This window comes from Myotis nattereri (assembly GCF_964212035.1).
Source record: "Myotis nattereri genome assembly, chromosome: 8".
In the NCBI taxonomy this organism is placed as follows: domain Eukaryota; kingdom Metazoa; phylum Chordata; class Mammalia; order Chiroptera; family Vespertilionidae; genus Myotis; species Myotis nattereri.
The window spans coordinates 32258339-32272861 of NC_138083.1; the positions used below are offsets into that span (position 1 = coordinate 32258339).

The window sequence follows — 14523 nt, forward strand, 5'->3', positions numbered from 1 at the left end:
AATTCATTTATAACTTGTATCTTCATTTTTAAAATATCTCAGTTTTAGAAATATTTGACTGTTTAAACAAATGCTACATTAAGTCATTCAAAAATTATTTGCAAAATGGACTGGGTGACTTTTCTGATATTAGACATTTTACTTCAGAGAATATGTATTCATTTATTTATATTAATTTTCATATGAGGACGTGCTTATTGATTTTTAGAGAGAAAGAAAGGGGGGAGGGAGAGAGAGAGATGAAGAGAAATTGATATGAGAGGGCAATACGGATCAATTACCTCCTGCCTACACCGAGACCAGAGATTGAACCCTAAATCTACACGTCTCCCAACCAGCATTGAACCCACAACATTTCTAGGTGACACTTCAACCAACTGAGCCACAGCAGCCAGAGCAGAGAATATATACTTTTAAAATGTTTTCATTATTTATTTTATTTATTTTTAAATATATTTTATTGATTTTTTAAAGAGAGGAAGGGAGAGAGATAGAGAGAGTTAGAAACATTGATGAGAGAGAAACATCGATCAGCTGCCTCCTGCACATCTCCCACTGGGGATGTGCCCGCAACCCAGGTACATGCCCTTGACGGAATCGAACCTGGGACCTTTCAGTCTGCAGGCTGACGCTCTATCCACTGAGCCAAACTGGTTTCGGCTATTTATTTTTTTGTTCAGAAACACATTGTTCTGCCAATGTAACTGTTGTCAAGTAGAGGGTAATTGCCCCACTTTGGGGCAAGATCATGACTCACAAGATTTTTTCTCTTCATATTCCCCTGCACATTACAAAATTTTCATTCAGTGTAAATTCTCAATGCCATATCTGCTATATCTTACCTGTAACATTTTCTGGAATGACACTTCTACACCTGACTTTGACAAGAAACCTTGGGTAACTTGAGAAGATATAGCTGAAATATAACAAATTAATTAGAAAATACACTCAGCTAAATATTCTTTCAATTTTAATGTACAGAATTAATACCTGTAAGAAGACTTCAGTGAGATAGAAGAACAGGAAACACAAAAACTTTCTTCCTCTATGTAGATGTTAACTTACCAACAATTGCTGATCCAATTACCTTCTAAAATACTGCAGAAGCCAGTTCAAAGACCACAATATGCATCAGAAAGCACAAAATAAAAAAGTCATATCAAAGATGGAAACAAATTATGTACATTTGCCCAAAATACCTGCTCACTCTTTCTGACTCAGGAATGGGAAAATATCATGGGCTCTAAATAAAAGCAAAATGTTTTAAACTGGAAAGTTACACAAAACTCACACACGCAGGCTTCTGGTCAAGATGGAGGTGTAGGTAACTGTGGCACTGGCAACCTCCCACAACCACATAAAAAAAAATACAACGGAACTACAGGAAAACCATCTCTCAGAACTGACTGAATGAAACCTAACTGAATGAAGTTGTAAAACTAAGGACATAAAGAAGGCTTATCCAGACTGGTAGGAGGTGCAACGTCACAGAATGGACTGGGCCCACATGGTGGATAAAAATCACCAGTGACATATCGGCTTCAGAGGTCGCATCTGAGGAGTGAAGGGTCACAGCCCACAGAAGGCCCTCCAGCCCCGGGTTCCAATGCCAAGAAGAGATGTTCCCATTACTCTGGCTGTAAAAACCAGCAAGGATTGTGGCTGAGTGAGACGGAGAGGTGATGGAGTCCTAGGCAATTCCTCTTAAAGGGCTCACGCTCTGACTTATTCAGATTCGTGCCCTGTGAGCTCCAGTGCTGTGGCAGCAGCCTGAATGGTACCAGGGACATACAGGTTGGACCTGAGGGATGAGAGCTGTAGAAGGAGCTTTCTCCCAGGCACAGGTCCGGGTAGAAGCCATTGTTCCTTTTCTGAGCCTTTCACCCACATGGCTGGCAAACAGGAGCCACAGCTGAGTCTCCATCAATATGCTCACACTTTTCACCACACCCTGAAGATTTCCTGACACCTCACCCATCAACATGTGGGACCACCAAAGCTGTTCCAGTGGCTATTCCATACAAACAGCCTAAATTGGCTTATGCTTCAGTCTTTACAACAATGTCTCAAACAAGCAGGATCTGGCAGTGTACCCCCCATAACTCTGGCTAAGTGGCTCCAGCACGGAAACTATGTAATGTCTAATTATTGGGGCGTACACCTGAAACTAATATTATATTGGCAACTACAATTGAAAAATTTTTTAAATGAGTTACACACACACGCACACACACACACACACACACCAATTACACTTTCCAGAATAGGTGTGACAGGCCTTTAAAAACCTACCACAGCTGACAGTTATTTTTGTTTTCCTGTATAAAGCAAGTTTATAAAGAATGGGATCGCAACAAAAGATCACAGGCTTATGAAGAAACAGAAAAACAATCCAACCAGAGGGACAAAATGAATCTCCATAAGTTGGCCCTAAGTTAATAAACATATGTTAATTACCTGACAATGATAAGAAGAAAAAAAACTTTAAAAGGGCTCAATTGAAAAAAACATAAAAAACTATTGCCATCAAAATTAGGCATGATAATAATAAAAATGCAAGCAGACAGAAAGTATAAGAAAGAACCAAACAGATATTGGGAGCTGAAGAATATAGTTAGTACCTGAATGAAATACACAATAGAAACATCAGAAACAGGCTTCATCAAGCAAAAGGAAGGATAAGACAACTTGGACTGACCCACAGTGTTCCTGGGACGTGGGAACCAAATTCCAGTATCTCAACCACTTCCCTCCCAAATTACTTACATGGGGCAGAAAACAGAACTTTAAAACTAGTTTAACATAAAATTCATCAGCAACATGCACAGACTTCCCCAGGTTCACCAAGAAATCCAATAGTAGCCAGGTCATGCCACCCTTACACTGTTACAGGAAGACTTTGGCTCTCACTGCAAATGTGGTGGAAGCAGAAAGAGAATGCTTAGATGATATTGGTGAGTAAGTGTTGGAGAGGATCTGTCCCTCGAAGCCAGAAACAGAAATAATCGTGACCCTCTCGAAAATCAGTTCCATTGAAGCAGATGTTTCCAAACCATTATATAATACCCGATCTTCGGCCTCTCACCTGGTTCATCTGTTTCTTTGATTCCCACCTACCTGGCTGGATGGGTATTGTCTTTTTTCCCTTCAACTCCCAGGGCTCCTTCATGTGCTCCAAAAAGGTGAGTAGGTCTGGCTTAGACACACCTGTTTATTAGAAAAAGGAACATGGGCCATAGCCAGTTTGGCTCATTGTGAAGAGTGTCATCCTGCGGACTGTAGGGTCCCTGGTTTGATTCTGGTCAAGGGCACATGCCTGGGATGCAGGCTCGATCCCCAGTAAGGGATGTGGAGGAGGCAGCCAATCAACGATTCTCTCTTATCACTGATATTTCTACCTCTCTCTCCCTCTCTCTTCCTCTCTGAAATCAAATAAAAATATATTAAAAACAACAACAACCAAAAACTTACAAAAAAAAAGAAACATGGGTTCAATGGAGAATCTCTAATTTCCAATCCAGCCCTGTGCTCAAGTAAGAAGATAGGACATTGTAGAATACCAGAATATCATAAAAAATTATTTTCCAAAATATTATTTTCTGACAGAACCTTTAACTATACTGGAGAAAACATTTAAAATTTTCAAATCTTGAGTTCCACTTCCAAATACATCAGGAAGCCTTTCTGTTCTGCACCAGCAAAACCCCAATTGCTTTCCTTAATAACACGGATCTGAAACTCTATTATAAAAGCAGAAGCTACAAGCAGACACTGTGCTAATGAAGACAACAACACCCTCCAGGTGGAGGAGAAATTCTGGAAGGAAGTGGTCCTCACCCAGGAATACCAGGTTCCTGTAGTTCTGCAACATCACGTCCACGTACAGTTTCCGCTGAGCTGGGTCCAGGCACGCCCACTCCTCCTGAGAGAATTCTATGGCCACATCACTGAAGGTCAACTGCCCCTGAAATTAAAAGGAAATTAAAAGAAAAGCATTAATCAATTGACCATGGGCAGAGGTAATAAGGTCACCCAAAATGAAAAGTTAATAGAACCAGTTTAGACTTAGGACAGTATCCTGAGTTATCCAACAGCATCACTTTGACATTAATATTCTCTAATGTATTTTTAGAAAGGAAGATGGCATATGATCCACAAAACCACAGAAGTTTTACTTTTTGGAAAGATAAATTTTAAAAATACAGGCATCAACACAAGCATATCCATTTTTGAGTGCTATGTTTGAATCACAGAGGATCAACTGTACATATTTCTTAGCTGGAGAAGTCATTCTGAGTGAGCACAGTGTAGCACTTTTAAAATTTTAATGAGCTTCTTTTCCAAGGAAACACCAAATGGCGGATGACACCAGGGCAGAATAGGAGGTCTCTGGGGTTTCCATGGAGGATTTGGCAGCGGCATCCGGGGCCGGGGTGGCCACCGGGATCAGGACAGTGGCTGAAACCGCGTAGCTCATGGAGGCAAGGCTGAGGGCAAGGAGTGGATCCCTTGTCACCAAGCTGGCCACTTGGTCAAGGACATGAAGATCAAATCCCTAGAGGAAAGCTATCTATTCTCCTTGCCCATCAAGGAATCTGAGATCATAGACTTTTTCTTGGGGGCATCCCTCAAGGATGAGGTCTTGAAGATTATGCCTGTGCAAAAGCAGACACGTGCTGGCCAGAGGACCCAGTTCAAGGCATTTGTCGCCATTGGACATTTTGGTCTGTGTGTTAAGTGCTCAAAGGAAGTAGCCACTGCCATCCGTGGAGCCATTATCCTGGCCAAGCTCTCTATTGTGCCCGTGCGATGAGGCTACAGGGGAAACAAGACTGGAAAGACCCACACTGTTCCTTGCAAGGTGACTGGCCGCTGTGACTCTTTACTGGTGCACCTCATCCCTGCCTCCAGGAGTACGGGCATTGTCTTGGCCCCTGTACCTAAGAAGATGCTGATGATGGCTGGTATTGACGACTGCTATACCTCGGCCAGGGGCTGCAATGCCACCCTGGGCAACTTCGCCAAGGCCACCTCTGATGCCATCTCTAGGACCTACAGCTATCTCACCCCAGATCTCTAGAAAGAGACTGTGTTCACCAAGTCTTCCTATCAGGAATTCACTGGCCATCTTGTAAAGACCCCCACCAGAGTTTCTGTGAAGAGGACCCAGGCTCCAGCTGTGGCAACCACATAATTTTATACAAGACAAATAAAGTGAATTAAGCCTGCTAAAAAATAAATAAATAAATAAATAAATAAATAAATAAAATTTTAATGAGTTCTGGGTGGGGACTAAATTTCCATATGTTTAACCAGCTCACTTATAACTGTGGATGCCAATGTGCTGGTACATGTGCCATACCTTTGGATACCACAGAAGAAGAAAACACAGGAAAAAAATTCATATACAGGATTTTGACTGAACAATTTTATGGGCTTTACAGGTCTCATAGATTAGTAAGCCCATCAACCACAGCTCTTTTAACATTTATATATTAATTAATAAATCTCAAAAGTATTCAAAGAACAATAAAATTCTTGTTCATTTTTTTAAAAATGTTTTTATTGATTTTTAGAGAGAGAGAAAGGGGGAAGGACAAAGAAACAGAAATGTCGATGGGATAGAAACATCAATGAACAGACTCCTGCATGCCCCCTACCAAGGACTGAGGACTGAGCCCTGAACCCGGGCATGTGCCCTAACCCGGGAATTGAACCAGTGATTTCTCAGTGCATGGGTCAACGCTCCACCAAGTGAGCCATGGCTATTCATCCTTTTTAAGGAAAATATTTTGTAAGATATCCATAAAATGGTAGAGCCTGGGTGTTATTCCAAACTTTACTTCGAATTTGTCAAAAAGATCACAGACCAGTACACAGACACAACCCTCATGAACGTACAGAGCTGTTGTAACTGTAACGAATAGAAACAAGAACGTAAGAAGAAAGAACAGGGCAAGTGATGTTAACATTTTCTGCAAAGAGGCAGCCATAAAAATGGAAACAATGTGCACATATATGCGACACAAAACAAAATGTTCATGTCAATAAAATTACCTGAAATAAAATCAACATTAATGTCAATGTGTCAATGTCACAAATCTCTTTGTGAATGACTGTATTTTATAAACACAAAAGGGAGGTAAACACACCATGATAAAAAATAGTAGCGTTATTACTTCTTAGCCTTCTATTTATTTGATAAAAGTTATCTTTGGTGCAGATCTGTACTTTATAAATTTAACACACTTGAACATCCATTACTATGATGCTTGTAAACATTTTTGAAAATACAAAGCAGTGATAAAGAAGAGTGTATCTGTGACAAGTCGGTGAAATACAATAAAAATTTACAGGTCTGGGGCAAAGCAAGTATCTCCAGTGAACTACAACAACAAAGCAACCTACAAAGAAAGCAAAACTGAAAAGCCATCAAAGTTTCCAGAAGAAATGTGATCATTTATGCACAACTCTCAAAAAACTTTTGACACCCTTATTTAAAAAAAACAAAAATTTACTTTATATTTCAGGAATTAGGCAGAGAACACCCGCACCAAGTGAAAATCAGGTGCAAAGGAAGGCACATCAAGTGACAGATGGACACATCATCACTAATACCAATTTTATACAAATTTCATTCCACAAATACCTCCTATACTGTATAAATCTTACAGAGCATTTAAAGAATAAAGCATCCATGCCAATGGAGAGAGCAAGTCACTGCTAATGAGTTTCTTTTTCAGAACTTTCTGATCTAATCCCGGCCACTAAGGCCATCCTGGTTAAAGGTCTTTGTCTCAATCCTGTTCTGCACAGCAGATGTTGCAGACATAGGAAATGTAAAACCTGCATGTCCCTTCTGCAAACACCATCTCAATAGGGAACTCAGATATCAATGCCTTCCCATGTTGAACTGTGGCAAAGAAAATGTTTTGAAAAGTTGAAGATAGGGGTTCAGAAGAAGGCACCCTAAGATGTGCTTCAATGGTACATGCATTATGTTGAGCTGAAGGCATCAAGACCCTTTGGGTTCAAGGGAAACTTCTGCTCTCCCCATTAACTACCTAGAAGAATTTAAATTATGAGCGTGACCTGTAATATAAGGTAAACCAAAAATGACATTTGAACTACCTACATGGTAAGGAACCTAGTATTTCCTGAACATGTGATTTCCTGGCAACAATATTCTAAAGTCCCAAGGTGCATTACCTCATCCCAGGCTCAGAATGTCTTATATGCTAAGTTTCCCTTTCAGTCTCTGAACCTCTCTTGCATGTGGGGTCTCTGACTCTGTCATGTGTGTGCAGCTCCCATACATATCCCCTCTTTCTGATTAGGCCAGCTGAGAGAACTTTGAAGGCAGAAGAAAGTACCTTCTTCCCACACAATGGTCATTAACTTATGGTGAGATTCCTATGGGGGACTTGGATGGACACAACAGACAGAAAGCTGTGGACAAAAATGCAGAGGTAGCTGACTTTATCTCCCTCCCAAAGGCCTGCTTCCTTGCAGATGTTGAAACTGTTGACCCACATGAGCAGTTGAAGAAGGCTTGACTGCTACATGAACTTCCTGGGGTGGCTCTAGTGAACTACGCTGCCATCTTTCCCCCACAGCGCAGGCGCTAACAACCAAACAACCCCATTGGAAAAGGAAGTAACTGCACCCTGAAATGGAAATCTCCACCAGCAGGCCTTTTTCAAACCACCCTCCTATGTGTCCCAAGCTTGTCAGAGCCGCCAAGCAGCGCCAGCCCCTCAGCAGCTCAGAGGCCCTTCCTTTCTTCTGTGTTGTCTCCCTTATGATCGAGCATAAGCCTAAGAAAATTTCCCAAGATATATCTCTAGAGGTTCCCCTTGATTTCTATCTTGGGGAACCCAAAAACCCTAAGCGACAGTAACATTCTAAAGAGGGAACTTATAGAATCAAAAAGAAAAAAAGTAAGCAGGTGAAAATAACTTCGTGTTGCAGGATCATCAGAAATAGAGAAACAAAGGTCTGCACCATCTAAATACATGAACTTTAGAAGGAAAAGCAGACACAGAACTGAGCCAAGACAGAGCGCTTACCTGAGAAGCAGCCATATTGTCCTCTTCCTCCTCCTGCTCGGGGTTGTTTTCTCAGGCGACTTTATGTTGACCAATCACACATGCATCTTGAGGATATGTCGTGCTTCCACCACACTCACAGGCAGAAGGACTTGAATAATGAAAAAATGTCACACTCCCCCACCCTTGACACAGGAGAGATTAAGAAACAATGAGATGCTACATGAAGATCAAACTGTTTTTCTCTCCTGTCTTCTCTTGCTCTCCCCTCCAACAGACATGCCCAAATTCCAACCCAGCAATGAGAAAGTGGGCTGCACTTCTGTTCCTCCCAAACCCAAAAGAGGACCCTGGACCAAAGCCCATTGTCAACTCTCACAAATGCACTGGGGCAGGGAGCCCTTCTGCTAAACACTGGCCACACTTTTGAATCACCTGGCGCACCACACTAAAATGACAACGATGTTCTACCCAGACCAGTTGTTCAACTCTGAGGGGGAAGGCACAGGCACTGTTATTTCTTACAACTCGTCAAGTGGTCTAATGGAAGGGGACCACCTAGCTAAGCATTTCTTCTACAGCTTTAACGTGCATACAGAACCGTGGGGACCAAGGTTTCACTCTAAAAAGTTATGATTCTGTAGAGCTGCAGTGACGCCCATGAAATAGCATCTTTACTTAGTGCTCTGGTGGAGGTGACCTGCTTTAGGTAGCAGTGGCCTGGAGAGACTAGACCCAACACACCTGAGCCCTGTGCATAGTGTGAGGGGTTGGGATAGGAACTTCCAGAGCAGCGGTTCTCAACCTGTGGGTCGCGACCCCTTTGGCGGTCGAACGACCCTTTCACAGGGGTCGCCTAAGACCATCCTGCATATCGGATATTTACAGGACGATTCATAACAGTAGCAACATTACAGTTATGAAGTAGCAATGAAAATAATTTTCTGGTTGGGTTACAACATGAGGAACTGTATTTAAAGGGCCAGAAGGTTGAGAACCACTGTTCTAGAAGGCAGCCTCCCAGGGTGGATCCCTAGAGATGAGGTTGTCCTGGAATGGGTTTGGCCAGGCCTGTGGCTACTGTGCAGATGCAACAGGGGAGAAGAGAAAACTTGGTGGCAACAGGGTTCTGCAAGAATCCTGCCCTCAAAATCCTTCCAAAATGCCACCCAGTCCCCTCTGCCCACGCCCCTCCCATGGGACACGTATAACAGGACAATCTCCCTCATCCCCTGTCCATAGGTGAATGGAGCCTCAATCCCTAAGGGACAAGGGGTAGAAAGTGTTTCCATCACAGCTGTATTTGCAAATGAAGTAAAGGAGCATAGTCTAGAAGCCTGTCAAGACATGAGATTGTTTGTATCACATTCATGTTCACTTTCTCTAACTGTACCCCCAAACACATTTTAATCGTTGCTCTTATTAATGTAAGAACACTTCACATGAGATCTACCATCTCAATATTTTAATATATATTTTTATTGATTTCAGAGAGGAAGGGACAGAAAGAAAGAGATAGAAACATCCATGATAAGAGAGAATCCCTCCCGTAGGCCCCGACACTGGGGATCGAGCCGGTAACCTGGGCACGTGCTCTGACCCGGAATTGAACCACGATCTCCTGGTTCATAGGTCGACACTCAACTACTAAGCAACACTGGCCAGGCTTAATGAAATTTTAAGTGTACAATACAATAGTGTTAACGGGCAAAATGTTGTACAGTGGATCTCTGAGACTTATTCATCTCTGATAAATAAAAATCTGTATTGCTGAATAGCAACTCCCATTTCCACTCTCCTCTGCCTGTGGCAATGCTAATCTTTCCTCTAATCTTTGTTCCTATGGGTTTGACTCTATTGTGAGAATTCTGAACCTGTATTTATACTGTGTTTATACATTAAAAGTACTTTCTATGACATATAAAGTTAGTAGTCATATTCTTAAATTTGAGGAAGAACATATGATTAAATTAAAATAAACTCTAAATTTTATAGTTTAACAAACATAATTATTATGAAAGAAACAGAAAACAAATTCCTGAAACACAACAGATTGACTATAATAAAACATTAATGCATCCCCAAAATCTTCATGTGGAAATTTATGCTTTTAACTGCAGAGAAGCAAATCCATAGGCCCAAGTCATTATTTCTCATTACCATTGTTTTTGGGAATAAAAAATTAGTACCTTTTCCCTCTATGCCTATCTCTGTGACCAGATTTCCCCTGTTAATATGGACAACAGGAATATTGGAGGAGGGCCCACTGTTAATGTCTTTAATTTAAGTTTATTATTTTTTTTTTAAGGATCCATTCTTTAAATGGGGTAATATCCCAAGGCAGTGAATACGATTTCAACATATGATTTTTGAGAGACCCAACTGAACCCTTACATGGTAAATTTACATGGGTGGGTGTGTAAGTGTGTGTGTATATACCTATGAAATTTTATCACACAGGTAGGTTTGTTTAAATCAGGGACCACAAACCAGATCCCTTACTTGACACCCCTCCTGACAACTCAGTGCAACCCAGTGCAACCATTAATCTGTTCTCTATACTAATCTGGTTGGATTTATTTTTGATAACTTTATAATTTCCAAACAATCATTAAATCACAAATTTGAGTTAACCCAATCACTTACTATAAATAGTTCTATTTCATAAAGAGTAAATATTTAAAGAAACTTATATAAGGTATTTCACAACCATTTCCCCCTATTGTGTTTTGAAAAATCAGTATGTATCTTCCACTAACAGCACATCTCAACTGAGACTGGTTACAGTTCACACGCACAACAGCCACAAGAAGAGACTGGCTGCCATATTGGATGGGCCAGCACTACAGTATCAACATGAAAGTATTTTATGCAATATGAGGGCACACTGTGCCTGTAATACTCAACCTTTTCATGTCTTTGATGCTTTCCTTGAGGTTAGGTATAAAATCACCTATGTAACTGAGCATGGTCTTAGGAAAAGAATTTATTTTTTTGTAGGGTCAGAGTCAAGTGGGTGCGTATATACACTCCCAACCTTATACCATGGTGTTACTCAGTCTTTCTGTCCTTGTTGTATTTGTCTAAAGATCTGCCAAGTTCTGAGAGAGGAATTAAAAAAATTCTTTCAATCTAGATATACGTTTCTCAATTTCTCCTTACATTTCCAATCATTATGTCATTCATCTTTAGCTTTGCCACTAGTACTTACATTTACTCATTCAAGTTTTATGTACCATCTCTTTGGTGCCTGGCATTGGAGACACAGAACAGACCAAGACCAAGGCCTTGCACATGTGGGACCTTAATCAGGAGACAGACAATAAATATATAAACAAATAAATAAACAGAAAAATAACTTGAGTCTAGAGAAGCCCAATGAAGACAAGTTAAAACAGTGTGGAAAACTCAGTGAAGGTTGGGGACAATGTAATAGTCACAGCAAAGGCCCTAAAGCAGAAACCTTCCTATGTGTTTAAAGAACAGTGCGGAGGCCCCTGTGCCTGCAGCTGATGCAGGGAGTGGGAGAGAGCAGGAGATGGAGTATGAAAGGAGCAAAGGGAGCCTGATCTGTGGGCTCCAGTGCGCCATTTTAGCTTCATACACTGCATGTTTTATTATCTATCCATTCACCGAAATATTTCATGAAACTATTAGAATATTATTTAATGAGCTCTAACTAATAGTTTCTGGCAATGAATGAGACAGATAAGGTTCTTGTCACCCCTATAACTCTCACAGGATATTAAGAAGAGGAATAAACAATTTGATAGAAAAGCAATAGAAACACATTTTTCCAATTACAAAATAAAATGCAACCATCCTAAGGGCCAGGCTGTTCTAAGCTCTTTCTGCAGAGTCATTAATTCTTGTGACATTACGTGGTAATGACTGTGCCCATTTTACCAATGTGGAGCCTAAGCCACAGAGCGCCAGGAGTACTCCCGAGGTTACACACCCAGCACCAGGCAGGCCTTTCTTTCCTTCCCTATCCTAGCACTTCTCCTCAATCACCACCTACCCCTCTCCTCTCAGACTCCTCTTCCCTACGACGCCCCCAAAAAAACCCAGGGTCTGATGGAGCACAGCCCTTACAATCCCTCAGGCCCCTCTGCTCCTCCTGCTGCTAGTACCTGCTTGGTGCCTGCACTGATCAAGGAAGAGGTAGAGGGGCCCCAGGAACCCAATGCTGCCTTATGGCTGCCTACCTCCTGCGGCTCGTGGGCACTAACTTGTCCTGGTGAGTTCTTCATTAAACTGAGGACCCTGGACACTGTTGAAGGGACAGGTGGAATGAGAGGGCTGTAAGCAGGGGAGGGTAGGTCAGCTCTGGATACAGGAAGATCCCTTTAGGGCCATGAGAGGGGGACAGACTGGACGGTAGACACTGGAGACCAGAGAGGAGTCTAGAAGAAGGCTGAGGGACAGAGGACAGAAGCTGAACCACCTGAAACCATGAAGATGGAAAGGAGAGAATGGGTCAATTCAGGGGTCTGAACCCAGGAGAAAGAGGGATAGAGAATGGGGGTGGGGGACTTGTTGGCACAGAGGACCCTGTGTCTTGTCCAGTGACTGGAGTGGACAGAGGGGACGCTGGGAAAAGAGGACGATTAGGATAAGATATTGATTTCAGTGGGAACTGTGCGTGTGAAGAGCCATAAGGGATATATTTGGGCCCAACAGTCTATAAGCCAGGAGAGTGTGGCCTCATGGATCATGGGGAGGGGAACCCTATGCAAAGCCCTTCAAAAATGAAAATGCTCAGGGTGTTCCAGGAACTTTGGTCAGACTGCGCTGGGTGTGGGAGAAGCTTTGAAAAATGCCACAGGAAAACCAAGGCCTCAAACACCAGGCAAAGGTGCCGGGACTTCCTGCCCAGGGCAGCAGCATCATGGGACGCCTGTGATGGAAGATAGAACCTGGGAACAGGGGTGGGGGCAGGAGGCAGGTGGATTGAAGGGGGTGCGGGTAGGAAAGTCCCAGTGGGTTCCTGATGAGCACAGGGAGCTCTAACAAGAAACACTTTGTAGTGATCACTTGCACACATAGCACCTCAGTGACACAGGTCTTGTGCTGGGCTTTCTACAAATTCACACACTTAGTTGCAAAGTTGGAGCCTTTATTATCCCATTTCTCAGATGCAGACCCCAAGGTACATAATTTGCCAAAACTCACACAGCTTGTGCGTCACAGAGCCATGATTTGACTTGACTCATGGCTTTATGCTTCCAGCATCTGAGCCTTTCATTCTACTGCCTCAATTTCCTGATCTGCTGTCCAAAAGGCATAATAATACTCCGTCTACCTTAATAGAACTGTCTGTCCACAGGTCTATTAAAGAGACACAAGCATTTCCTGCATCTTTTCCAGGTATTCACAGCGAATTATTTAAAATATATATGATTGTGCACTTAGGTTTTGGCGCTGAAAACTTTGAAAAACATGTTACCTTTGGAAATAGGTTGATCAAATTTCTTCACCATGAACAGATGAGCTCTCTCTTTTTTTTTTTTTTTTTTTTAATATATTTTATTGATTTTTTACAGAGAGGAAGGGAGAGGGATAGAGAGTTAGAAACATCGATGAGAGAGAAACATCGATCAGCTGCCTCCTGCACATCTCCCACTGGGGATGTACCCGCAACCCAGGTACATGCCCTTGACCGGAATCGAACCTGGGACCTTTCAGTCCGCAGGCCGATGCTCTATCCACTGAGCCAAACCGGTTTCGGCCAGATGAGCTCTCTTGGAGCAAACTTTCATGTCCATCCTTCAACATTTTCAGAGAATGGAGAAAAGGGATTTAGAGGAATATCATTGTAGCTCACAGCTCACTAATTTAACAAATCATATAAATGGAATTTTTAATACTGTGAATATTATACTAACGCACTAAAACTAGGTTCTCTCAAGAACAAAACATCCTTATTAAGTGTACACTGAAATAGCCTAATCATTTGTGTATACCAATGGATGTTCTCACATATTTTAAAGTAGAGAAAGAATGCAAAGCACATGATCTAAACTAGATATAATATATTCAGAAGGGAAAAAATTCAAATTTTCAAAAATATAATGACTTCCAGGGTTAACTTTATTTTTTAATTTAAGCTGTCTTATATTTAGAAAAGAATGGTAAGAGCTGGTAATGAGATGTCAACAATGCTTATTTCAGAAGTAAATGAAAATTTACAACAAAGTGGAAATTCAACAAAAATTTATTTAAATATACTATTTTTAATATTTTTTAATTGATTTTTTACAGAGAGGAAGGGAGAGGGATAGAGAGTTAGAAACATTGATTACAGAGAAACATCAATCAGCTGCCTCCTGCACACCCCCTACTGGGGATGTGCCCGCAACTGAGGTACATTCCTTTGACCAGAATCGAATCTGAGATCCCTCAGTCTACAGGCTGACTCTATCCACTGAGCCAAACCAATTAGGGCTATTTCAATATACTTTTTAAGATACAG

At 41.7% G+C, this 14523-nt stretch overlaps 1 long non-coding RNA gene and 1 pseudogene across 3 annotated transcripts in view; one reads left to right on the plus strand and one right to left on the minus strand.

Annotated features, from left to right (window-relative positions):
- Positions 1 to 956: 956 nt before the first annotated feature.
- Positions 957 to 14523, minus strand: part of LOC308523144 — a 32784-nt gene continuing 19217 nt past the window's right edge. Inside the window, exons 2-4 of one of the 2 annotated variants that reach the window (XR_013996300.1) lie at positions 8070 to 8233; positions 3838 to 3964; positions 957 to 3207 (exon numbers count right to left, since the gene is read on the minus strand). This is a non-coding gene — a long non-coding RNA (uncharacterized lncRNA). The remainder of the gene's footprint in view (positions 3208 to 3837; positions 3965 to 8069; positions 8234 to 14523) is intronic. The other variant, XR_013996301.1, reaches the window with a different exon arrangement.
- LOC308523614 (small ribosomal subunit protein uS5-like) lies at positions 4010 to 5080 on the plus strand (annotated as a pseudogene). The gene is made up of 2 exons: positions 4010 to 4019; positions 4473 to 5080. The product of its transcript is annotated as a small ribosomal subunit protein uS5-like (transcript).